The 26,261-nt window shown below is 39.8% G+C and overlaps 1 long non-coding RNA gene across 1 annotated transcript in view; it reads right to left on the bottom strand.

The window, feature by feature from the left end:
* LOC132534621 (uncharacterized) overlaps positions 1-26,261 on the bottom strand; it is a 173,551-nt gene that overhangs the window by 47,519 nt on the left and 99,771 nt on the right. The window lies entirely within an intron of this gene.

Here is a 26,261-nt window from a genome sequence, read left to right as displayed (position 1 = left end):
TTGAGCATGAATGGGTGTTGGATTTTGTCAAAGGCTTTCTCTGCATCTATTGAGATAATCATGTGGTTTTTGGCTTTGCTTTTATTGATGTGGTGAATGACATTGATTGACTTATGGATTTGAATTTAGTTTTTATCATTAAGGTACTACTAAACTATACTGCAAAGCTGGGGAAAAAAACAAAAGCTAAAAAATAAAAATAAACAGAAAAAAACAGTTCTGTTTTCAGGAGAATGGTCTCTCCTCTCTCCATTATATCCATTATTATCCATTCTATTCAGTACATCCACTGCACTGAATTGGACATTTATACTGAACTGCAGTGGAGGAGACCAGAATCCTTGCAATGGGATATTTAAGCAGCACCAAATTATAGTGCAATTAAGAGGTAGAGTGACATTACTAATTTTTTTTAATCAACTATATCTGGATCTTACCCCTAAGTATGAGAGATATTCTTTCTTCTGAAAAAGACCCCACCTCCCATCTTGTGAAGATTTGCCTGGTCTCCCTGACATCCAAAATATGCACATAGACTTGCTTAGTCAGACTAATTCACATAAAACTATGACTCCAAAGCTGGTGATAAAGTTATCATGAAAACCCCTCTGGAAAAAGAAGATAGCAACAGTTAGTTGCATCTAACCCCCTAAAATACTGGTTTTATACTCAGTTTCTAAAACTGGTAATCTGTTGTGATTTCTTTCATTTTATAGATGTAATATAAATTTAAATGAAAACCGACTATAGCCAGGGCCCCCAGTGGCTTGGCAGAGGGCCTCATGAGTTTAAATGAAACTTCTTCAAGATGGTGGCAATGATTTCAGCCACCAAGTTGCAGATGCTATCAGGATTCCATCCTGACTTCCCTAGGCAAATGACCTCATCAAAGTATACTGGAATCTCACATCTCCAGAACCCTACCCCACTAAGGAAAGATAGAAACAAGTTAGGAGTATGGATCAACCTGCCAATGCCCATGTATAGTGGAAAAGCAATTACATCCCCAAAAGAATGCTGGCTCATATACCCAGAGGAGGGGAAATGTTAGGATAAAATGACCAGAGAGCTCTGAGTTCCAATTCTATCAAGACTTCAAAACCTGGAGAGAGATAGAATAGAAAAAAAAAATGGAAGGACAATCAGAAGTAATAATAGGTGGTATGATTTAGAAAGGAAGGGAAGGTAGGACAGTAGGAAGAAAGACATGTGTGTGTGTGTGTGTGTGTGTGTGTGTGTGTGTGTGTGTGTGTGTGTGTGTGTGTGTGTATGTGTGTATGTATGTATATATATAGGTAGATAGAAATAATAGTCAACCAATATCTGTGACCTTGGGAGAACTACTGCAGTTTCTAATGGAGGGAATGGGGACACAGAACTCTGGTGCTGGGAAAGGTGTCTCATAATTTTGTAAATCAATATTAAATCATTAATAAAAAAATAAACTTAAAAAATAGTGGTAGTGATCATTGAGGAGTGAAGAAACTGTTAAATGTTACCTCTTGGGAGCTGGGCGTGATCACAATGTAAAAGGACCCGGGTTCAAGCCCTTGGTCCCTGTCTACAGGGGTAAAGCTTCATGAGTGATGAAGCAGGGCTGTAGGTGTCTGTCTCTCTCCCGCTCTATCTCCCCCTTCCTTCTTGATTTCTGGCAGTCTCTATCCAATAAATAAATACAGACAGTTAAAAAAAAAGTTATTTCTTCAAGCGGAAAGCATAGCTAGAATCTAAAAATACTTGGAAATCATTGTAAAATCTCAAGTATCCATTACTATTTAAGCAATTATTTAATAATGATGATAAGTAATCTCAAGTAAATAAAGGCAAAATATTATCTCTAAAAGACTAGGTCAACTGGTGGTACACCTGGTAGAGCACTCATGTTACCATGCATGGATCCAAGTTCCAACCTCCAGTCACCACCTGATGGAAAGTAAGTAGGAAGCTTTGGATATAGTGTGGCAGTGCTACAGTTATCTATCTTTCTTACTCTGTCCTCTCTTCATCTTGCTAACAAAGAAAAAAAGGGTGAAGCATCATAGTGCAGGTACCTAACAGCTGCAGAGATAACTCTTGTGATCAAGGGAAAGAAACCTGAAAATACAAAACAAAGTTTTTAATCCTGCCATTGTTTAATACAATTTATCTTTACTTTTACTTTATGTTTTATTTTTTGCCCCCAGGGTTATCACTAGGGCTCAGTGCCTGCACAGTGAAGGCATGGATCCCAGCAGTCCTGTCAATTTTTTTCTTTTTAATTTTCCTTTATTATTCTCTTTCTTCTTTCTTTTTAACAGAGACAGACATTGAGAAGGAAATGGGAGATAGAGAGTGAAAGAAGTACTGACACAACACTGCTTCATCTCTTATGAAGCTTCCTGCAGGTAGTATGAGTGCCCAACTGTGTGTGTCACCATCCAGGCCCCTTAATACACCTCAAAGAAGGCTAAACAAGGGGTAGGACAGTAGCAGTGGGCTAAGCACACGTGGCACAAAGAGCAAGGATTGGTGTTAGGACCCCAGTTTGAGCCCCCGGCTCCCCAACTGCAGGGGAGTCGCTTCACAGGCAGTGAAGCAGGTCTGCAGGTGTCTTTCTTTCTCTCCCCCTCTGTCTTTCCATCCTCTCTCCATTTCTCTCTGTCCTATCCAGCAACGAATGACATCAACAACAACAATAATAACCACAACAAGGCTACAACCACAAGGGCAAAAAAAGGGGGGAATGGCCTCCAGGAGCAGTGGATTCATGATGCAGGCACTGAGACCCAACAATAACCCTGGAGGCAAAAAAAAAAAAAAAAGACTAAACAAAGGATAAGTAGAAAAATAAACTCAGTAAAAGACAGAATAACAAAGGGATGGTTTTTGTTGAAAACATAGTTGACTCAGAAGGCTCTCCTCCACCCTTCTACTACACACTAGCTCCTAGAATCAACATAGAAAAGGAAAGTGTTTTAAACTTTCTATGAACATATTCTTTCTTTGAGGATGTTGTCCTACTAAATATGGGGTTATTTTGACTTGTAATAAAAGCACAAAATTAGAACATCATCTGTCACCACATAACTCTCAAGTTACCAACATGTACTGGACCATCCCAATGGGAATGTAAAGAAAGAAGAGGGAGGATGAGGAAGATGAGGAGGAGGAGAAGGAGAAGGAGAAGGAGAAAAGAAGAAGCAGAAAAAGGAAGAAGGAGGAGGAGGAGAAGGAGAAAGAGAAAAAATGGACAAGAAAGATAGAATATACCATATTCATTTGCATCTTTCTTTCAGAGGAGAGTATGAGGAGAGACTAGAGCACTGTTTAATTTAGTTATGTGCTTTTGCTAGAGATCTCAAGACATGGAAGTCTTGTGTACCACCACTATGTGTCTGCCAAGTCACACTTTTCTCTATAGGAAAAACCATGGCTATAGCAGAGCCTCTAATTATAAAGTCTTTAGCAAAGAAAAACAGTTAAATATATGTTTCATTATTACATAATCTACTGTATACCTATTTTGCCCCATCATTGCTAGCTATGTAATTTGAACAAGAAGTTTACATTTTAGTTTTCAATTTTCTCATGAGAATAATAATAACACCTCTTTTCTCATGTTCTCATGTGTTGATTATGTGAACAGATAACTGTCACACAAAACAGTACTTAGTATATACTATGTGCTTGTCATACATACTATGTGTTTATATTCACATCAACCTAGTATGTGGTAAGTAGTATAATTCTTTCTTTGAAAATAAGAATATACAGGATGGTTATTTTATTTGTCCAAGGAAGAGATTTTTAGAGTCAAAATTTTTATTCATGTCTTTATGATGCCATGTCTTTATTCCTTCCTACTGTACTTTTCAAGGTATCATTTTGTCTTGTACATATTACCACTTGTAAATTATTAATAATACTACCTATTTGATAGAATTGCTTTAAGAATTAGATCAGGGTTGGGAAATATTTTTCTGTCAAGGACCACTTGGATATTTATCATTCAAGGGCATACAAAATTATCAACTTAAAACTTAGCACCTGGGGTGCCAGATGGTAGCACAGCAGGTTACATGGCGCTAAGCTCAAGGACCAGTGTAAGGATCCCAGTTTGAACCCCCAGCTCCCCACCTGCAGGGGATCACTTCAGGAGTGGTGAAGCAGGTCTGCAGGTCTTTATCTTTCTCTCCCCCTCTCTATCTTCTTAGCCTCTCTCCATTTCTCTCTGTCCTATCCAACAATGACAGCAATAGCAACAATAATAACAACAACAATAAACAACAGGGGCAAAAAAAAAGGGGGGGATAAAATAGCCTCCAAGAGCAGTGGATTTGTAGTGCAGGCACTGAGTCCCAGCGATAACCCTGGAGGCAAAAAAATTAATTAGGGGAGCAGCTGGCCATGGGCAAGGACTACTACCAGATGCTGGGTCTGGCCTGCAGCACATCAGACGAAGAGATCAAGAGGGCCTACCCCACCAGGCGCTGCTACCACCCAAACAAGAACAAGGAGTTCTGCACCAAGGAGAAGTTTAAGGAGATTGCTGAGGCCTACAACGTGCTGGGAGACCCATGCAAGTGCAACATCTTGGACTGCTAAGGCGAGGAGGGTGGGAGTGAGCTGGTCAGGCCCAGATCCTGAAGGTGGGGTCAGGGGTGAGAGCTGACATGGGGGCTGGGGTCAGGGTTGGGGGCTGATATGGGGGCTGGGGTCAGGAGTGGATGCTGACATGGGGGCTGGGGTCATGAGTGGCAGATGATGGGGGTCAAGGGTGGGAACTGATGGGGGGCTGGGTTCAGGGGTGGAGGCTGACAGGGGCTGGGGTCAGCAGTGGGGGTAATAAAAGATGGGCAAGGTCATTATATAATGATCAGAGGATCAATCAAACAAGATTTAACAATTATTAATATCTATTCACCCAATGAGGGCCTCTCTAAATACATCAAACACTGAAAAAGCTACAAAAATACATCAAAATTAATACTGTAATAGTAGGAGCCTTCAACATCGTACTCTCACACTTAGATCAACTAAGCAGAGAATCAAAAAGAAACAAAAGAATTAATTGAAGAGATGGATAGACTGGACCTCCTGGAAATTTTCAGATTTCTTTACCCCAAGAAAGTGGAGTACGTATGCTTTTCAAATCCACACAGCACATACTCAAGGATAGACCACATATTAGGCCACAAAGACAGTACCTAAAATAGACCTACTAGCTTTTCAAACACAGTCCCCAAATCTTCACCTGCAATATTCTTGACATTAGATTCATGATTAGTCAATAATTTGTTTTGTTTATATCTTAACTCTTTTTCAGCCACCAGGTTCCAGATGATACCATGATACCAACCAGACTTCCCTAGGCATACAGTCCTACCAATGTGTCCTGGAGCCCTGTCGGGCTAGCGTCATGAGAGAGAGAGAGATGACCCAGGAACCAAGCTTGTGGCAGCAGGACAATTCAAACCTGAGCCTCCCAGAGTCAGACGGTAGCACATCTGGCTAAGCCACCTGGCGCCAACTGCAATGGCCGGTGTCAGCCTCTCGGTTTGCACACCTGCCCTCCTCCAGGTTCCTCCTCCAGGTCTGGACACGGAAGAGCCAAGACAGAAACGGAAGTGGCTTGACAATACCATACATGGCTAGGAGAGCGGTGGAGAAAGGTGGGAGGGTCTGGAAATGGTAGCCCCCCCCCCAGCAACTGTTGCTAAGGTCCAGAGGACAGATCAAAGGAATGGAATGGGTGGGGATCTCCCAGGCAAAACAATGATTATGTAGATAGGCCATAGCATTGGGGATGCAGGGTGGAGCAAGGGAAGCTGTCTGCTTTGTGAGGCTCCTCTCAGTTTCCCAACAGAGCCCCACCTCCCCAGACGCTTGTCCCACTAGGGAAAGAGAGAGATAGGCTGGGAGTGTGGATCAATTTGCCAATGCCAATGTTCAGCAGAGAAGTAATTACAGAAGACACCTTTTGCACCCCATAATGACCCTGGATCCATACTCCCAGAAGGAGTAAGACTAGGAAAGCTATCAAGGGAAGGGACTGGATATGGAGTTCTCATGGAGGAAACAGTGTGGGATTGTACCCCTCTTGTCCTATGGTCTTGTCAATATTTCCATTTTATAAATAAAAATTTTATAAAAGGGAAACTGGGGATATGTATCAACCTGTCAATGTCCATGTTCAGTGGAGAATCAATTACAGAAGCCAGACCTTCCACATTATGCACTCCATAATTATCCTGCACTCAGAAAGAAAGAATAGGAAAGCTTTTAAGGGAGGGGATGGGATACAAAGCTCTGGTGGTGGGAACTGTGTGGAATTGTACCCCTCTTATCCTACGGTTTTGTCAACATTTCCACTTTATAAATTAATTAAAAAATAAATAAATGACAACAACAACCAATGCTGGAGAGGTTGTGGGGACAAAAGAGCCCTTTTGCACTTCTGCGGGAAAGGTAAATTTGTTCAACCCCTGTGGAGAGGAGTCTGGAGTACACTCACTAGGCTTGAAATAGACATTTCCTATGAGCCAATAATTTCTCTCCTATGGATATATCCAAAGGAGTCAATCACTCCTATCCAAAAAGATTTGTGTACACCTATGTTCTTAGCAGCACAATCCATGATAGCCAAAACCTAGAAGCAGCCCAGATGTTCAACAACAGATGAGTGGCTGAGAAAGTTGTGGTATATATACACAATGGAATAGTACTCAGCTATAAGAATAATTAATCCACTTTTTTTTGCCTCATCTTGGATGGACCTAGAAGAAACTATTTTTAGTTAGCTAAGCCAGAAAGACAAGATAAGTATGATATGATCCCTTTAATAAACAGAAGTTGAGAAAAAAGAACATAAATGGAAGCACAAAGGAGATTTTGACTGAGATTGTAGTACTACACCAAAATAAAAAATTCTGAGGGGAAGTGAGGGTTAATTTTCAGCTTCACAGTTAGGTGTTGTGGTTAGAGACACAGACCTTTGTTGGCACAAATGGTGCTAATATATATTCCTATTGACTTATAGTGATATAAATCACTAATCAATATGAGGGGAAAATAGACTGAGTGTCTCTAAACTTTAATGCACAGACTTCAATTCTGAATACATATTCTTTCAATCTAAATTAATAACTTGATTGAATTTTAATGTCAAGCTTAAATAGTTAATGTATTTTTAACAATAACTTTTCTTGAAATATTATGTCACCTATAATATTAAACCAGGGAGACCAGAAGCAACTGGTCTTGCTTAAGATATAGTTATTTTGAGAGTAGCAGCAGCTGTGGCTCTCTCCTCTCCGTAGTAAACTAAGAAAAACAAAGAAGATCACCTGAGAACACAGCAAGACAGGAAGACTTGGAATACTTTGGGAACCCACTAAGTCATGGGTGAGTGCCAACGCATTTGGCTTGTGGACAGATAGGAACCTAAGAAGTGATTCCTAGAGCTGAAAGCCTGTATCTACTCAGAAATGCTGGAAACAGTTCTGAAGTTTGCCGGTTGAGGCACCGCCTCTGGTCTGAGTTTTATCAACAAATAAACTTCTGAAAGGAGGAGAGGATCCCCTCAGGCTCAGCAATTCCAACTGAGTCTCCATTTCTACTGTTCCTTGGGTGCTGGAGCAGCAGTGAGGAGGCCCTGTGCTGACATTGGGGGGAGAGACCTGATAAGGCAATCTGGAGAAGACATATACTCCCAGGGTTCTAGAAGTGGGCATCCTTTACACATTGTTTTCATAATGAAGTCAAAGACATATTGAATAATTGCCTCAGAACCCACAGAGTACAAACAGGATTTGCTTCAAAACTCACAGGGCCAAGGAGTACTGCCCAACTTGGCTCTTGCTGCTGTCAGAACAGCCAAATAGAGCCGGGGGCTTTGGACACTTGGAGCATGGAGTCCCTTTGCATTCCCTACCTTGCATTATTTCTAGGTTAGGAGTGAAAAATCTGGCTTGCAGTGACCTCAGCTGAGGCTTCCCAGGACCCACCAGGCTACTGCTGACTGGAAAAATATAAACACATGGGGCTGAACTTTGGGTAACTTAATCCTGGGCATATGAAACTGTCTTATTTACCCACCCTATAACTTCTTATTTAATGGCACCTAATATATTAAATCCTGTACCCTATACCACCCTAATAAAGCCTTGATTTGTTTTAACTTTCCCCACAGCCAAATCAATTATGCATGCTGCAGCAAAGTCCCTTCAAGTTAATTACAACAGGACAATGTCCAGAGACGCCAAATGTGGAATGCCAACCCTCTAGCTCCTCTACTCTGGTGAGACCTTTCCTAGCTCATAGGTCTCTTTAATTTCATTTCAGGTGACACACTTCCTTACAAAGCCACAAAATAGGGCACATGTGTACATGGATCCTATTACGGGAGAACAGATAACTTAAAGTAATAGTCTGCAGTGACACAGTAAGTGCAAGAAAACAATTAGAAAGATATAAACAGACACCATAAAGTATTTAACCAAGTAGTTTCTACTTAGACCTAGATACCCTCCTCACCTACTTGCCATTTCACTTCCCTCAGTCACTCTAAGTCCAACCCTATCAGATAAAGTAAGGACTACAAAAACTGGGACTAGACATCTAACAGTTCCCTGTCTCCACCATCACTGGTCTTCTCCATCAGGAAAATCAAAAACCCTCTTGTGGACCTCTATAGGACCTTGCCTTCAGTGTGGAACAACAGTGGTAGGGACTACTACCCCACTCTCCGAAGAGAAACTAAGTCAGCATATTCTCCCACTCAAGGAAGACTGTTCCTGAAATGAGTGCAGCCTAGAATGTTCCTAGCTATGATTCATAAAATGCAAGTTCAGACAAACAGGGATGCAGAGGCTACACCGGCGCCTGTACTAAATATGAACAGACATGGGCCCTAGTTCAGATTGATGGGGTATACAGTTTACGGTATTTAGATACATTTCCCATCTTAACATTTTTCCTACTCAATATATAAGACTTGAAGTTCTATATTTAACTTTATTAATTCTATAGCTTGTTGTGTAACTTTGGCATATCATATCATCTTTCTGAATTTCTCTGTAAAATAAAAACAACAGGTAAGATCTCTTCCAGTTTTGACTTTCAATATCACTATAATCTTTGCTTTTCTCTTTTGAATTAGGATCTTATTTTTGTGTCTTTTGATGTGTTTCTAAAGTCCCTGGAACACTGAATCTACAACTTCTATTTATACTGCCGGGCTTGCATCACGGGAGAGATACCAGGAACTCGTGGCAGCATGGTAATATAATTCTTTATTTATGTGGGGGCCCCAGAGTCAGGTGTGAGTACATCAGGTTAAGCCACATGGCACCAAACTAAAAAGGCCGCCTCCCACTCTGCACACCAGCTCTTCTCTAGGGCAGGATGCAGGAGAGGAAAGAGAGGTAAAACCAGGAACAGAAGTGGGCTTTATAGGGTAAAGCTGGAAGTGGAAAGTCAGGAACGGAGATGGCAGGGAAAGGGGGTGGAGAAAAGAAAGAGAGGGAAGGTAGAAAGCTTCCATAGCAATGGTTGCTAGGGTTTTAACTGGCGGGATTTAACTGCAGGCAGGGTGGGTCTCGAGGTAGAAAGAAGATAGATCAAAGGAATGGGTGGGGAGTCTTTCAGGCAAAACAATGATTATGTAAATAGGCCATAGTATCAGCAATGGAGCAGGGGGGGAGCAGAGGGCTGGCTTAATGTCCAACATTATACAATAAACGTTGAAAATAAGTGTGGACATCTAACCTAAAACATCTCATGCCCATTTTTCATCACTGGTGCTAAATAAACAATTTCTCTGGATCATCCCTGACTGTAACTAAACTAACATTGAAAATCATGGTCTTATAACACCTCTTGAATCAAAATTTCAGAAAATATAAACTTTACTCATGCCAAGGCTTTAAGATGCCTGCTGAGATTCATTAACTTAGTTATTTGTGCTCAATCCCAGTTTTTTATTTGTTTTTTAAATATTTATTCCCTTTTGTTGCCCTTATTTTATTGTTATAGTTACTATTGATGTCATCACTGTTGGATAGGGCAGATAGAAATGGAGAGGGGAGGGGAAGACAGAGAGGGGGAGAGAAAGATAGATCACCTGCAGACCTGCTTCACCGCCTGTAAAATGACTCCCATGGAGAGTCAGAGGCTCCAACCAGGATCTTTACACTGGCCCTTGCACTTTGAGCCATCTGAGATTAATCCACTGAGCTACCACCTGACTCCCTCAATCCTAGTTTTACCTTAATAAGAAATTCTATCCTTTTCTATATCAAAATTCTTTATTCTTTTAAAATGCACTAGATTAATCCAATGCCATACTCTGTGCAGACATATTCAACTCACCACCTCTATAAATATATCACTTCCTCAAAGACTGGCAGTGGCATAACCAGTAGATGGTGCATATTACCTGTGCAAGGAATAGGTTCAAGCTTTCTGTCCTTCCTGCTGGGTGGGGGAAGTGTCACCAGCAGTGAAGCAGTGCTATGGTACAAGTGTCTGTCTTTCTCCTTCTTGTTGTCCCACTTTCCTCCCAATTTCCCTTTCTTTCTCTAAAAAAAATCATCAGTAGATGTGGATTCATGGTGCAGGCACCAAGCCCCAACAATAATGGCAATAAAAAAACTAATATTTTTCTCAAATTCTCTAATTTGCCTCGTCATCAGTCAATTAACCTCTCCCGTTCTTTCTCTCTTTCCTTCTCTTTCTCCCTCTCCCTTCAATGCACTCCCAAGATAAAATTTCTCTTTCTCATCTTTGCATTTCCACTGTACCTGAGAACATTTTGCTGTTTTTGTTGTTGCTGTTACATGTCTATATCTTCCATTAAACTGAAGAGCCTCCTTGCTTATTTTTGTAGTCCTAATACTTCTGATAGGTGCTCAATTAATACTCAGTGAATTCTGAGTGAACATGTTGATCTGAGATTTGGTTGAATCTAAAAATGTGGACAAATTGTGGGCCTAGGAGATAATTTACCTAGTAGAACCCACATTTTACCCAGAAGAGGTCAATCCTCTCTCCTCCTCCTCCTTTTTCATTTACTTCTTCTTCCTTTTCTTCTTCTTCTCCTTCTCCTCCTCCTCCTCCTCCTCCTTCTCTCTGCATTTTCCTCACTTTAATATGAAAAAAATTTATGACTGGTAGAATCATTTGCCTAGGAATAACTCTGGCAGAAAAAAAAGAACGAATGAAATGAAGAGAGAGAGAAAGGGAGGAGAGAGAAAACACAAACTAAATGATAATTGTTGCACAATCTAAGACTAGAATAAGATAGAAGGATCAAAGTAAAGAAACCTGGTGGTAGCACACTGGGTTGAGCTCACATGTTATGATATGCAAGGACACAGGTTGAAGGGCCTGCAGCTGAGGTAGGGGGTAGAAACTTCACAAGTGCTGGGGAAGCTTCCCAAATGGTGAATCAGTGCTGTGGGTCTCTCCTCTCTCTCTCTCTTCTTTTTTTTTTTAATCTTAAAATACTTTAATCTGTGACCCAGTAATTCCTTTCCTAGGGATATTCCTCAAGACTCCATAACACCCAACCAAAAAGATATGTGTATACTTATGTTCATGGCAGCTTAATTTGTAATAGCTAAAACCTGGAAGCAACCCAGGTGCCCAACAACATATAAATGGCTGATAAAGCTGTAGAATACTACACAGCTAATAAGAACAATGAACCCACCTTCTCTGACCCATCCTGGAGGTTAAGCGAGCTAAGTCAGAAAGTCAGAGACTGGGGGTTCCCAGAAGATGGTGGACTGAGAAGCTGCTAGTGGCTTGAGCTCTGACCACATCTTCTGGAAACGGTAGGATTTTCTGCCTTTAGTAGGCCAGTCAATAAGGGGTCCAAGGAGGTGACTATAACTTAATTTGGGTTAAAAAATAGAGTAGAAAAAAGGGAAAAAAATTTTCTTTTAAATCATAAAGCACACCTCCTCCCCCTTCCCCCCCCCATAAACCAGTCCCTGGGGACGAGCTACTAACAGGCTCCCCTGCTGAGCTTCTTTCTTTACCAAGATTACTGTCCCACCAGGGAGTATCATTCATTCTAAGTCTTCTGAAACCTCTGGCCTTTTTTCTTTCTAAGTAGCCACCCCCCCCACCTCACCCCGCATAGCTAAGTAAATAATTAAAAATAAATAAATAAATAACTCTTTCCTTTCACTGCTCTTTTATGACTGTTCTTTTTTCTTATCTTTTTCTTTTTTCTCTCTCTCTATTTTTTTTTCTCATTCTTGCCATCCTTTCTTCCTTAATGCTACAGCTTCCAAAGCCACAGGTCCCATCCCCCACACCACCAAACAGTGCCTTTTTGAATTCACTGATACACATTTGGGAATTATTTTGGAAAAGAATTCTGACTCAGAGTGGACTCTCACTGCGAGTATCTCTGCTCTACTTCCCTTCCTCCTTTAGCTACCCCTAGAATATACAGTGGATAGTAGATTTTCATAACTGTCTATTTCAGCTATCCTTGTCTAGTCCTGAGATTTTTTTTTTTTTTCTCTTTCTTAACAGTCAGCTGCCTTTGATCACGAGGTTTGAGGTAATCTGGGACAGGGTTTTTTTTCCCTGCTTTATTTTATTATTAATATTATATAAAGGCATATATCTTTCCCCCCTTTAGGTTGATCAGAATTAACTCTTAGGGAATCTTTCATTGCTTGGCATCTTATCTATTGTGGGAGGAACTTCTCTCCTTACTCCTACCTCCTCTACAGACTCTCCCCTCCCTCCTCCTCCTAGCTAATTAAAAAAATTAAATTAAATTAAAAATAAAGTAATCAAAAAAAACTTTCCTTTAATTGCTCTTTAATTACAGCTCTTATTCTTATCTTTACTCTTTTCTCTCCCTTGTCTCTTTTTTCTTTTTTTCTTTTTTTTTATCTTGTCATACACTTCTTCCTTCTTCTTTGCCTTTCTGAATTTGTGAATTATTTTGGGGAAGAAATCTGACTCAGAGTGGACTCTCTATGTGTGTATCTCTGCTCTACTTCCCTTTCCCCTCTTGTTACCCCTAGAATATACAGTGGATAGTAGACTTGCATAACTGTCTATTCTTGCTATCCCTTCTTTCTTTTCTCTTTCTTATTCACTGGGATTTGGTTACTATTTTTTCATGTACTGGAGAAATTGTTTGGCTAACTGGTAGTGATTAAACAGCTTCAATATTGCTTCAGTTGCTACTGTAATTCCTGACGTTGTCATAAAGGTATTTAGTACAGTGTAGCTTGTACTCAAGACACAACAACTGAGGAACAACAGAGCATAAAAAAAGAAACACATAAATTTAAAAAAATGGGTAGATCAAAAACAAATAAAATTGCTACTCCAATGAATGAAGATAAGATCCCAGAAGAAACTACAAATCAGCCAGAAGTAACCATAGATAAGAAAAGTATGCAAGCAATAATAAACTTATTAATCACAGACATGAAAACAACATTGGAGGAAAGGAACGGCAGTATTAGGGAAACAACAGTTGAGACCCCCAAGGAAAATACTGATTATCTTGAGGCAATTAGAGAACTGAAAGCTGAAATAGCTGAACTGAAGAAAGAAGCTGAGGCAAGGGAAAACAGACTAACAGAAGCAGAAAACAGAATTAGTCAGACAAAGGATGAGTTAGAGAAAATGAAGAAAGAGGTGAAAGAGCTTAAAAAGAGATTGAGAGACACTGAAAACAACAACAGAGACATATGGGATGATCTCAAAAGAAGTAACATTCGTATAATTGGCCTGCCAAAGGAAGAAAGAGAGGAAGGGGAAGCAAACATTCTAGAGGAAACTATAGAAGAAAACTTCCCAGACCTGAATAACAGAAAGGACATCAAGATTCAAGAGGCCCAGAGAGTAACAAACAAAATCAACCCAAACCTGAAGACACCAAGACACATCATAGTCACAATGAGAAGAAGTAAGGATAAAGAAAGGATCCTAAAGTCTGCAAGAGAGAAACAAAAAGTCACATACAAGGGAAAACCCATAAGATTATCTGCAGACTTCTCCACTCAAACTCTAAAAGCCAGAAGAGAATGGCAAGATATCTATCGAGCCCTGAATGAAAAAGGGTTTCAACCAAGGAAAATATATCCTGCTAGACTTCCATTCAAACTAGATGGAGGGATCAAAACCTTCTTAGACAAACAACAGTTAAAGGAGGCAACCATCACCAAACCGGCCCTGAAAGAGGTCTTCTAAAAGACCTCTTATAAACAAGAACATCACTATAATACTTGCAATATATCAGAGCAAACAAAATTTTTTTTGAACAATGGCACTACAATACATTAAATCCATAATATCGAGAAATATCAATAAGTGGCTTAAACTCACCCATCAAAAGCCACAGGATGGGGGGATGGATCAGAAAACATAACCCACCCATATGCTGCTTGCAAGAATTCCATCTGTCACAACAAGATAAACACAGACTTAAAGTGAAAGGATGGAAAACTATCATACAGGCTAACGGACCACAAAAAAAGGCAGGAAAAGCCATTCTCATCTCAGACACGATAGATTTTAAATTAAATAAAGTAATAAAAGATAGGTAAGGACATTATATAATGATTAGAGGATCAATCAGCCAAGAAGACTTAACATTTATTAACATCTATGCACCTAATGAGGGACCATCTAAATACATTAAGCACCTACTGAAAGAATTTTTAAAATATATCAATAGTAATACAATAATAGTGGGAGACTTCAATACCCCACTCTCACACTTAGACAGATCAACAAAGCAGAGAACCAACAAAGATACAAGAGAATTGAATGAAGAGATTGACAGACTAGACCTCTAGGACATTTTCAGAGGCCTTCACCCCAAAAAACTGGAATACACCTTCTTTTCAAATCCACATAACACATACTCAAGGACAGACCACATGTTAGGCCACAAAGACAGCATCAATAAGTTCAAGAACATCAAAATCATCCCAAGTATCTTCTCAGACCACAGTGGAGTAAAACTAACATTTAACAACAAACAGAAAATTATTAAAAGTCACAGAATTTGGAAACTAAACAACATACTCCTTAAGAACCACTGGGTCAGACACTCACTCAAGCAGGAAATTCAAATGTTCCTGGAAACAAATGAAAATGAAGACACAACCTATCAAAATATTTGGGACACAGCTAAAGCAGTACTGAGAGGGAAACTTATAGCCATACAATCACATATTAAACACCAAGAAGAAGCTCAAATGAACGACCTTACTGCACAGCTCAAGGACTTAGAGGAAGAGGAACAAAGGAACCCTAAAGCAACCAGAAGGACAGAAATCACTAAAGTTAGAGCAGAAATAAACAACATCGAAAATCAAAGAACCATACAAAAGATCAATGAAGCCAAATGTTGGTTCTTTGAAAGATTAAACAAAATTGACAAACCCCTAGCCAGACTCACCAAACAAAAAAGAGAGAAGACTCAAATTAATAGAATTGTAAATGATGGAGGAGATATCACAACTGACACCACAGAAATCCAGAGAATCCTGCAAAACTTCTATAAAGAACTATACGCCACCAAGCTAGAGAATCTGGAAGAAATGGAACAATTCCTAGAAGCATATGCCCTTCCAAAACTGAACCAAGAAGAACTACAAAATCTAAATGCACCAATCACAGACAAAGAAATTAAAACCATTATTAAGAATCTCCCCAACAACAAAAGTCCTGGACCAGATGGCTTCACAAATGAATTCTACAAAACTTTCAGGAAACAGTTAGTACCCATACTTCTTAAGCTTTTCCATAAGATTGAAGAAACAGGAATACTCCCTTCCACCTTCTATGAAGCCAACATCACCCTGATACCAAAAGATGATAGGGACAGAACAAAAAAGGAAAACTACAGACCAATATCGCTGATAAACATAGATGCCAAAATATTGAACAAGATCTTGGCCAACCAGATACAGCAACTTATCAAAAAGTTAGTTCATCATGACCAAGTGGGATTCATCCCAGGAATGCAAGGCTGGTTCAACATCCGTAAGTCAATCAATGTCATTCACCACATCAATAAAAGCAAAGCCAAAAACCACATGATTATCTCAATAGATGCAGAGAAAGCCTTTGACAAAATCCAACACCCATTCATGCTCAAAACTCTACAAAAAATAGGAATAGATGGGAAATTCCTCAGAATAGTGGAGTCTATATGTAGCAAACCTACAGCCAACATCATACTCAATGGACAGAAGCTGAAAGCATTCCCCCTCAGATCGGGGACTAGATCGGGGGCTGTCCACTGTCACCATTACTGTTCAACATAGTATTGGAAGTTCTTGCCATAGCAATCAGGCAAGAGAAAGGAATCAAAGGAATACAGATTGGAAGGGAAGAAGTCAAGCTCTCACTATTTGCAGATGTATACATAGAAAAACCTAAAGAATCCAACAGAAAACTACTGGAAGTTATTAGGCAATATAGCAAGGTATCAGGCTACAAAATCAATGTACAAAAATCAGTGGCATTTCTTTATGCAAACACTAAATCTGAAGAAGAAGACATCCAGAAATCACTCCCATTTACTGTTTCAGCAAAATCAATCAAATACCTAGGAATAAAGTTGACCAAAGAAGTGAAAGACTTGTATGCTGAAAACTATGAGTCGCTACTCAACGAGATAGAAACTGATACCAAGAAATGGAAAGATATCCCATGCTCATGGATTAGAAGAATAAATATCATCAAAATGAATATTCTCCCCAGAGCCATATACAAATTTAATGCAATACCCATCAAAGTTCCACCAAGCTTCTTTAAGATAATAGAACAGACACTACAATCATTTATCTGGAACCTGAAAACACCTAGAATTGCCAAAACCATCTTGAGGAAAAGAAACAGAAATGGAGGCATCACACTCCCAGACCTTAAACTATATTATAAAGCCATCATCATCAAAACAGCATGGTATAGAACAAAAATAGGCACAGAGTGGAACAGAATTGAAAGCCCAGAAATAAATCCCCACACCTATGGACATCTAATCTTTGATAAGGGGGCCCAAAGGATTAAATGGAAAAAGGATGCTCTCCTCAATAAATGGTGCTGGAAAAACTGGGTAGTAACATGTAGATGAATGAAATTGAACCACCTTATGTCAACAGAAACAAAAATCAACTCCAAATGGATCAAAGACCTAGATGTCAGACTGGAAACTATCAAATACTTAGAGGAAAACATTGGTGAAACAGTTTCCCACCTACACCTCAAGGACATCTTTGATGAATCAAACCCAATTGCAAGGAAGACTAAAGCAGAAACAAACCAATGGTACTACATCAAATTGAAAAGCTTCTGCACATCCAAAGAAACTATTAAACAAACAGAGAGACCCCTCACAGAATGGGAGAAGATCTTCACATGCCATACATCAGACAAGAAACTAATCACCAAAATATATAAAGAGCTCAGCAAACTTAGCACCAAAAAAGCAAATGACCCCATCCAAAAATGGGCAGAGGATATGAACAAAACATTCACTACAGAGGAGATCCAAAAGGCTAACAAACATATGAAAAACTGCTCCAGGTCACTGATTGTCAGAGAAATGAAAATTAAGACAATACCACCTCACTCCTGTAAGAATGGCATACATCAAAAAGGACAGCAGCAACAAATGCTGGAGAGGTTGTGGGGACAGAGGAACCCTTTTACATTGCTGGTGGGAATGTAAATTGGTCCAGCCTCAGTGGAGAGCAGTCTGGAAAACTCTCAGAAGGCTAGACATGGACCTTCCATATGATCCAGTAATTCCTCTCCTGGGGTTATACCCCAAGGACTCCATAACACCCAACCAAACAGAGGTGTGTACTCCTATGTTAATATCAGCACAATTCATAATAGCTAAAACTTGGAAGCAACCCAGGTGCCCAACAACAGATGAGTGGCTGAGAAAGCTGTGGTATATATACACAATGGAATACTATGCAGCTATTAAGAACAATGAACCCACCTTCTCTGACCCATCTTGGGCAGAGCTAGAAGGAATTATGTTAAGTGAGCTAAGTCAGAAAGATAAAGATGAGTATGGGATGATCCCACTCATCAACAGAAGTTGAGAAAGAAGATCTGAAAGGGAAACAAAAATCAGGACCTGATCAAATTGTAAGTAGGGCACCAAAGTAAAAACCTTGTGGTGAGGGGTAGACATGCAGCTTCCTGGGCCAATGGGGGTGGGAGTGGGTGGGAGGGATGAGTCACAGTCTTTTGGTGATGGGAATGGTGTTTATGTACACTCCTAGTAAAATGTAGACATATAAATCACTAGTTAATTAATATGTGTGGGGGAAAATTAATTGTATGTCTCAAAGTTTTTCAAAACACAAACTGAATCTTCTTAATAAATAGGCTGTGTAATTGATATGCAGACTCTCTCAAAAGCCTAGACCAAGTAGATCAGAAGCAACCAATAGCACAACTATATACAAGATACTGGGTACTGTACAGCAAACCCTAACAAAGGGACTTTTCACATCTAAATAATGTGATGATAATATTAACTATCGATTGTGTTTTTGAACCCTAAGGCAGCAGGAACCTCACATCTCCACTATAGAGCCTCTACTTCCCCCAGTCCTGGAACCATTGGATAGGGCCCACTTTCCCGTATGCCTCTCCCAATCCATATCAAATAATATTGCATCTGCCGACCACAACCTAACCAACACAACGATTGCCACCTCAACATGCTTCACTTCAGACTGTGTCCAGAGACTACTCATGGGGAATGACAACCCTTCAGCTTCATTACTCGGGTGAGACCTTTCCTTTCATAGTATACTCTAATTCCATCTCAGGTGGTTCACTTTCTAACAAAGTCCTAAAACCTAGATACACACCAGTCTCTGTGAGAGAGAGCATATGTTCACACGTATCTGTAAACTACTGCAAAATATATACCTGAAAGCAGAAGTACACTAGAGTTTGCAGTGAGTACTCCCCTTAACACTTCCTCTCCACTATTCCAAGCTTTGGGTCCATGATTGCTCAACAATTTGTTTGGCTGCATATGTTAACTCTCTTTTCAGTCACCAGGTTCCAGATGTCATCAGGATGCCAGCCAGGCTTCCCTGGACTGAAGACCCCACCAATGTGTCCTGGAGCTCCACTTCCCCAGAGACCCACCCTACTAGGGAAAGAGAGAGGCAGACTGGGAGTATGGACCAACCAGTCAACGACCATGTTTATTGGTTAAGTAATTACAGAAGCCAGACCTTGTACCTTCTGCAACCCACAATGACCCTGGGTGACCCCAGAGGGATAGAGAATGGGAAAGCTATCAGGGGAGGGGGTGGTATATGGAGATTGGGTGGTGGGAATTGTGTGGAGTTGTACCCCTCCTACACTATGGTTTTGTTAATTCTTTCTTAAATAAAAAAAAAGTCAAAGACTAGTAATGGTATAATCCTACTCATAAACAGAAGTTCAGAAAGAACAACAGAAGGAGAAACTCAAAACAGGATCTAACTGAGTTTGGAGTAGGGCACCAAGAAAAAAATCTCTGAGTGGAGGGTGAGGGTGGATGCTCAACTTTACTGGGGAGTGGGGGAGGATGGGTGCCGGGCTAACTTGCTTCATGGGTGGGAGACAGAGAGATGACCAGAGACTCATGGCTGAGTGGTGCGCAGTTCAGTCTTTATTCATGTGGAACGCAGCACAATCTAAGGTAAGCTATACCTAATCACAATCCTGTCCTTATATATATACTCGCCAAATAGGGTGGAAACAGGATGTGCCGTAGAGAGGGTGGAGTGAAAAAAGACTGGTGGAAATCAGGGTGTACTAGGAGAGGGGGTCAGAGCAAAATGGCATCATGAACCAATGGGGATTAAACCAATACCCTGCAGGCAGGGTTGTGCTTAGTTAACAGTGGTTATGTAAATAGAATAGTGTTAAGCAGGGGGGATTAAACCAATGAAACAGAAGGGGTTTTAGAAGCATAATTAGAAGCATACCAACAGATGGGACAGGACACAGTCTTTTGGGGGTGGGAGTGGTGTTTATGTATACTCCTATTTACTTGTAGTCATATAAATCACTATTTAATTAATATGAGGGAGGGAAAAGTGGTTGAATGTCTCAAACTTTTTAATGCACAAACCTGACTCTTGGAAATGTTGGCTCTTCTAATAGCAACCAGTGGAATTACCTTATAAGATATTTATATCTATACCATCAAAGGACAAATTATGGTAAGGTAGTGTATGATATAGAAAATCCTAACAATGAGATTTTTCAAGTCAACTCAATTGCCAAATAATTTGATTGCAGCTATTGCCTTCTATTTTATTTATTTATTTATTTATTTATTTATAAAAAAGGAAACATTGACAAATCATAGGATAAGAGGGGTACAACTCCACACAATTTCCACCACCAGAACTTTATATCCCATCCCCTCCCCTGATAGCTGTTCTATTCTTTATTCCTCTGGGAGTATGGTCATTGTGCGATGCAGAAGGTGGAAGGTCTGGCTTCTGTAATTGCTTCCCCACTGAACATGGGTGTTGACTGGTCAATCCATACTCCCAGTCTGCCTCTCTCTTTTCCTAGTAGGGTGGGGCTCTGGGGAAGCAGAGTTCCCGGACACATTGGTAGTGTTGTCTGTCTAGGGAAGTCTGGTTGGCATCATGCTAGCATCTGGAACCTGGTGGCTGAAAAGATAGTTAACATACATAGCCAAACAAACTGTTGAACAATCATGAACCTAAAGGTCCTCCATTTTGTAGATAGCAAGTAAATATATTTTAGTTATATTCCAAAGGGCCTGTGGCTATACTAGTTTTTTTTCTCCTGAGCCTGAAATCTGATATCCAGGTGGATCAAAGTTATTGTCTGGGGAGATGATGCCATGGCTGGAAAAAGGACCAGAAAGCTGGATCAGGGAAGAGAGTAGCTCCCAAATATGGGAAAGGTTGTTGACTGTAACCCCATTTATTTGATTTGGTCTGGGGCCCATATTTAACTTAGGAGCCTATGTGACCTCTGCATCCCTGTAGATGTGAGCTCACATTCTGTGGTCATGAGTAGGAACATCCCAAGCTGCCCCAATATGGACCCATCTTCCTCATGTGTAGCATAGAGTATGTTGTCCATCCTTCCTCTGGAGGATGGAACATTCTCTACAATTGTTGATCCAAGTTGAGGGCAGGGTCCTATGGGGGGCCCACAAAGGGGTCTAATTTGTTGTTCCTGATAGAGATGACTGGTAACAATGGAGAGAGGGATTTATTTGAGGTCTAGGACCATCATGTCTATTTGGGATCTCAGGACTCCCCGATTAGGGCCTCAAATAATGGAGTGGTCTGATGGTGACTAAAGAGTCATCATTAAGTATGCCAGTCTCTTGCCCTTATTCAGCTTTTGCAGTCCTTGCTTTGCTAAGGTTAGCTTTGGAGTGAACCATATAGGAAGTAGGTGAGGAGATATATCTAGGTCTAATTAGATACTATTTCATTAGGAACCTTTATACTGACTCACTGCAGACTATTGTGTACTTTTGTTTTCAGGTATATATTTTGCCCTAATTTATGGATACATGTGAACATATGCTCTATCTTATGGGACCTGATCTATATCTAGGTTTTGGGACTTTGTTAGGAAGTGAACCACCTGAAATGGAATTAGAGAATAATATGAAAGGAAAGGTCTCATCCGAGTAATGAGACTAAAGGGTTGACATTCCAAACCTGACACCTCTGGACACAGTCTGAAATGAAGCATGCTGAGGTGGTACTCGTTGGGATTAGGTTGGGATCAGCGGGTGCAATATCATTTAGTATGAATTGAGAGAAGCATGCAGGAAAGTGAGCCCCACCCTAAGGTCCCAGGACTGGGGTAAATATAGACTCTATAGAGGAAGCAGGAGATTCCTACTGTCCTAGGGATAAGAAGACAATAGATAGTTATTGCTATCATCACATTATTTGGTAATTGGTTTAACTTTGAAAAATTCTTTTGTTAGGATTTGCTGTATCATACACAACATCACCATAATTTATGTCCTTTGACATTATTTCTATATAGCTATGCCACCGGTTGTTTCTGTTCTCTCTGTCTAGGCTTTTAAGAGAGTCAACATAACAAAGACTTAGCCTATGTATTAAAAAGACTCAGTCTGTGCTTTAAAAAGTTTGAGACATACAGTTTTTCCCCTCTCAATTAAATAGTGAGTTATATGACTAAAAATTGAAAGGAGTGAACATAAACACCATTCCCACCACCAAAAGACTGTGTCCCATCTCACCCACCCCCACCCCTGCCACCCCAGGAAGCCGAACATCCACCCTCATCCCAGGGTTTTTACTTTGGTACCCTACTCCATATTGCCTTCTTAAACCCTAAGACAGCAGGAACCTCCTGCTTCCTCTATAGAGCCTATATTTTACCCAGTCCTGGAACCTCTAGGGTGGGGCTCACTTTCTTGCATGCTTCTCTCAGTTCATACCAACTGGTACTGCATCTGCTCATCCCAGCCTTTTCAATGCAGTGAATACCACCTTGGCATGCTTCATTTTTGACTGTGTCCAGAGATGTCATTCATGGAATGTCAACCCTTCAGCCTCATTACTCTAGTGAGATCTTTCCTTTCTCATAGGAGTCCTTAATTCCATTTCAGGTGGTCCAATTCCTAACAAAGCCTCAAAACCTAGATATAGACCAGGTCCCATGAGATAGGGCAGATGTACATATGCACCCATAAATTAGGGCAAAATATATACCTTAAAGCAAGAGTGCACAATAGTTTGCAGTGAGTCAAAAAATGAAGCAAGGAAGTAGAAATACCTAAAAAGTCACCATAAAGTTCCTAATGAAATTGTTTCTACTTAGACTTAGATACACTCCTAACTTACTTCCTATTATACTTCCCTCAGTCACTCCAAAGCTAACCTTATCAAAGTAAGGACTAAGAAAGCTGAATAAGGGCAAGAGACTGTCATACTTTAATGATGACTCGTTAGTCACTGTCAGGCCACCCCATCATCTAGGGCCCAGGTCGGGGAGTCCTGGGATTCTCACACAAACATGATGAGCCTAGATCTTTAATAGAACCTCCTCTCCATTATCACTGGTCATCTCCATCAGGAACAACATAATGGACCCCTTTGGGGGCCCCATAGGACCTTGCCCTCAATTTGGGTCAACAGTGGTAGAAAATGTTCTATACTCTGAAGGGGGGTTAGATAACATACTCTATCTACCATCTGAAGAAGATGGGTCCTGAAATTGGAGCAACTCAGAATGTTCCTACTGATGACCTAAGAATTACATAGGCATCTATGCTGAATATGGGCCCCAGATCAAATTGATGGGGGTTTACAGTCAGAAATATTTATACACCTTTCCCATATTTGTGAGCTACTCTCTTCCCTGATCCAGCTTTCTACCTCTTTTTCCATCCATGACATCATCTCCTCAGACAATAACTTGGGTCCACCTGCATATTATATGTCAGGCTCAGGCAAAAACTAAAGTCATGGGCTCTTTGAAATATAATAGATAAAATAGATCTACTAGCTACTTACAAAACAGAGACCCCAAATCTTCACCTGCAATATGCCTTTAGTTCATAATTAATCAATTTATATGGCTTTACATGTTAATTCCTTTCAACCACCAGCTTCCAGATGCTACCATGATCCCAACCAGACTTCCCTGGACAGATAACCCTACCAATGTGTCCTAGTGCTTTGCTTCCTCAGAACCCTGCCCCGCTAGGGGATGAGAGAGATAGTCTGGGAGTATGGATCGACCTGTCAATGCCCATGTTCAGTGGGAAAGCAATTACAGAAGACAGACCTTCCACCTTCTGCATCCCATAATGACCCCGAGTCCATACTCCCGCAGGGTTAAAGGATAGGGAAGCTATCAGGGGAGGGGATGGTATATGGAGCTGTGGTAGTGGAAATTGTACCCCTCTTATCTATGGACTTGTCAGTGTTTTCATTTTATAAATAAATTAATTAAATTTTAAAAGGATACTTTAATCAAAGACTGAATATAAGGTTTACAAAAACAAAACAGTAACAACAAAAACTTGATAACAAGCAAAATTATACAGTCCTGTGCAGGTGATGTTAATATATAAGTTTACTGAGTTTAGAGCAGTGTTTAATGCTTACTTATGTATCATGCAAAACTAGTGTTAAATCTATCCACATCATTGTACAACACTATATGACTCTGCATAATAAGGACTATAAATTCCAGTCAAATGCTATCACTTTGTTATCTATTATAAGAATCCTACAACTGAGAGTCCGGCGGTAGCTCAGTGGGTTAAGCGGATGTGGTGCAAAGGGCAAGGAGCTGCATAAGGATCCGATTCCAGCCCCTGACTCCTCACCTGCAGGGGAGTCGCTTCACAGGTGGTGAAGCAGGTCTGCAGGTGTCTATCTTTCTCTCCCCCTCTCTGTCTTCCCCTCCTCTCTCCATTTCTCTTTGTCCTATCCAACAACAAGGATGTCAATAACAACAACAAATAAGGGTAACAAAAGGGAAAATAAATATAAAAAAATTTTTAAGTAAAAAAGAATTAAAAAAAGAATGCTACAACTTATATGCCACTTAATGTCAATGTTATTCTTTGTATGTATTTTTTCTTTTTCTTTTTTAGAATTTCTTTATTGGGGAATTAATGGTTTATAGTCAACAGTAAAATACAATAATTTGCACATATTTAACATTTCTTAGTTTTCCACATAATACAACTCCACTAGGTCCTCCTCCACCATCATGCTCCAGGACCTGAACCCTTCCCTGTCCTTCGTGTGTGTGTGTGTGTGTGTGTGTGTGTGTGTGTGTGTGTGTGTATATACATACATACATATATATATATTATTTCCACAAGGCTGGTTGCCAGCACTAAGAATCCACTGCTCCTGGAAGCCATTTATTCCTTTTCTTTTTTTTTTTTTTCAGTTGGACAGGACAGAAATAAATCCAGAAGGGAGAGACATGGAGAGAAATACAGACATCTGCAGACCTGCTTCACCACAGATGAAATGTTCTCCCTGCAAATGGAGAGCTAGGGCTCAAACCCAGGTCTTTGAGCTTGATACTTATGTGTGCTTAACTGGGTGCACCACCGCCCCCTCTCTCTTTCTCTTATCTCTCCCTTCCCTCTTGATTTATCTCTGACTTTATCCAATAAATAAATTAAACATTGCAGTAGTTCAAGAAAAAGTTTTAATTATGGCCTGAACAAGTAGAAGAAGACAAAGAGAAAGAAAAGAGTTTAACAATAGATTAAGTAAATTTTTTAAATAAATAAACAAATGTGCATATTTAGGGAGAATAAGAATGAAGGACAGTAAAGATATTATTCTGTTAATAATATGTAATTTCCTTCTGTATTTTCCTTCTTAAACTGCTCTGATATTGGCACTGTCATGGCTACATAAATTAATAAATATTATAGTGATATATAATATTATATTAATAAACACTATAGTAATATATATCATTAATTAATAATAAATATTATAGTAACTGTGGTGTGTTATAAGTAGTAATACGTTTATGGTATTGGTATATTTTATAAGCACTGATTCTAAACCCAGTACCTGGCATATATGTTCTATGTATTTTTTAATTTTTTTTAACATTTTTTTCCTTTATTGGGGGATTAATGTTTTACAGTCACCAGTTAATACAATAGTTTTTACATGCATAACACTTCTCAGTTTTCCACCTACTATGTGTTCTACATTTTCTAGTGAATATATGCATAGATATACCCACATATATATAAATGTATATACATATGCATGTAATACATAATCTATGTATAGCACATTACATTATCCTTTCCAGGATTTCTGAACCACTATGATAATTTCATCCAAGATAAGGGGAAGAAGGTCAATTCATTCTTAGCAGCTGAGTAGTATATCACAACTTTCTCAGCCACTCATCTGTTCTTGGATACCTAGGGGGTGGTCACAGTATATTCAGAGAGAATTTTTATGAAATTTTTGTTTTTTATGAAAACTACTGACCAAGCCATTTGGGGACAGGAAGCAATCTTCCAGAAACCAGTAAGAAAATCATGCCATTCATTTTTTTCTCTCCCACTGCAAGCTCTGAATTTAAAGCTCAGGGTTTTTCCAAGTTGTGTGATAACCAATGTATCATTTTGCTCATTGATATGAGATGTGAATAAACAATTTCACAATAAATTAGGGGAAAACCAACCCTTTTTCTTCAGGATAGCTCATAGAACCTCT

This window comes from Erinaceus europaeus, chromosome 19, assembly GCF_950295315.1.
Source record: "Erinaceus europaeus chromosome 19, mEriEur2.1, whole genome shotgun sequence".
Classification (NCBI taxonomy): Eukaryota; Metazoa; Chordata; class Mammalia; order Eulipotyphla; family Erinaceidae; genus Erinaceus; species Erinaceus europaeus.
This window is presented reverse-complemented; position numbering and strand designations above follow the sequence as displayed.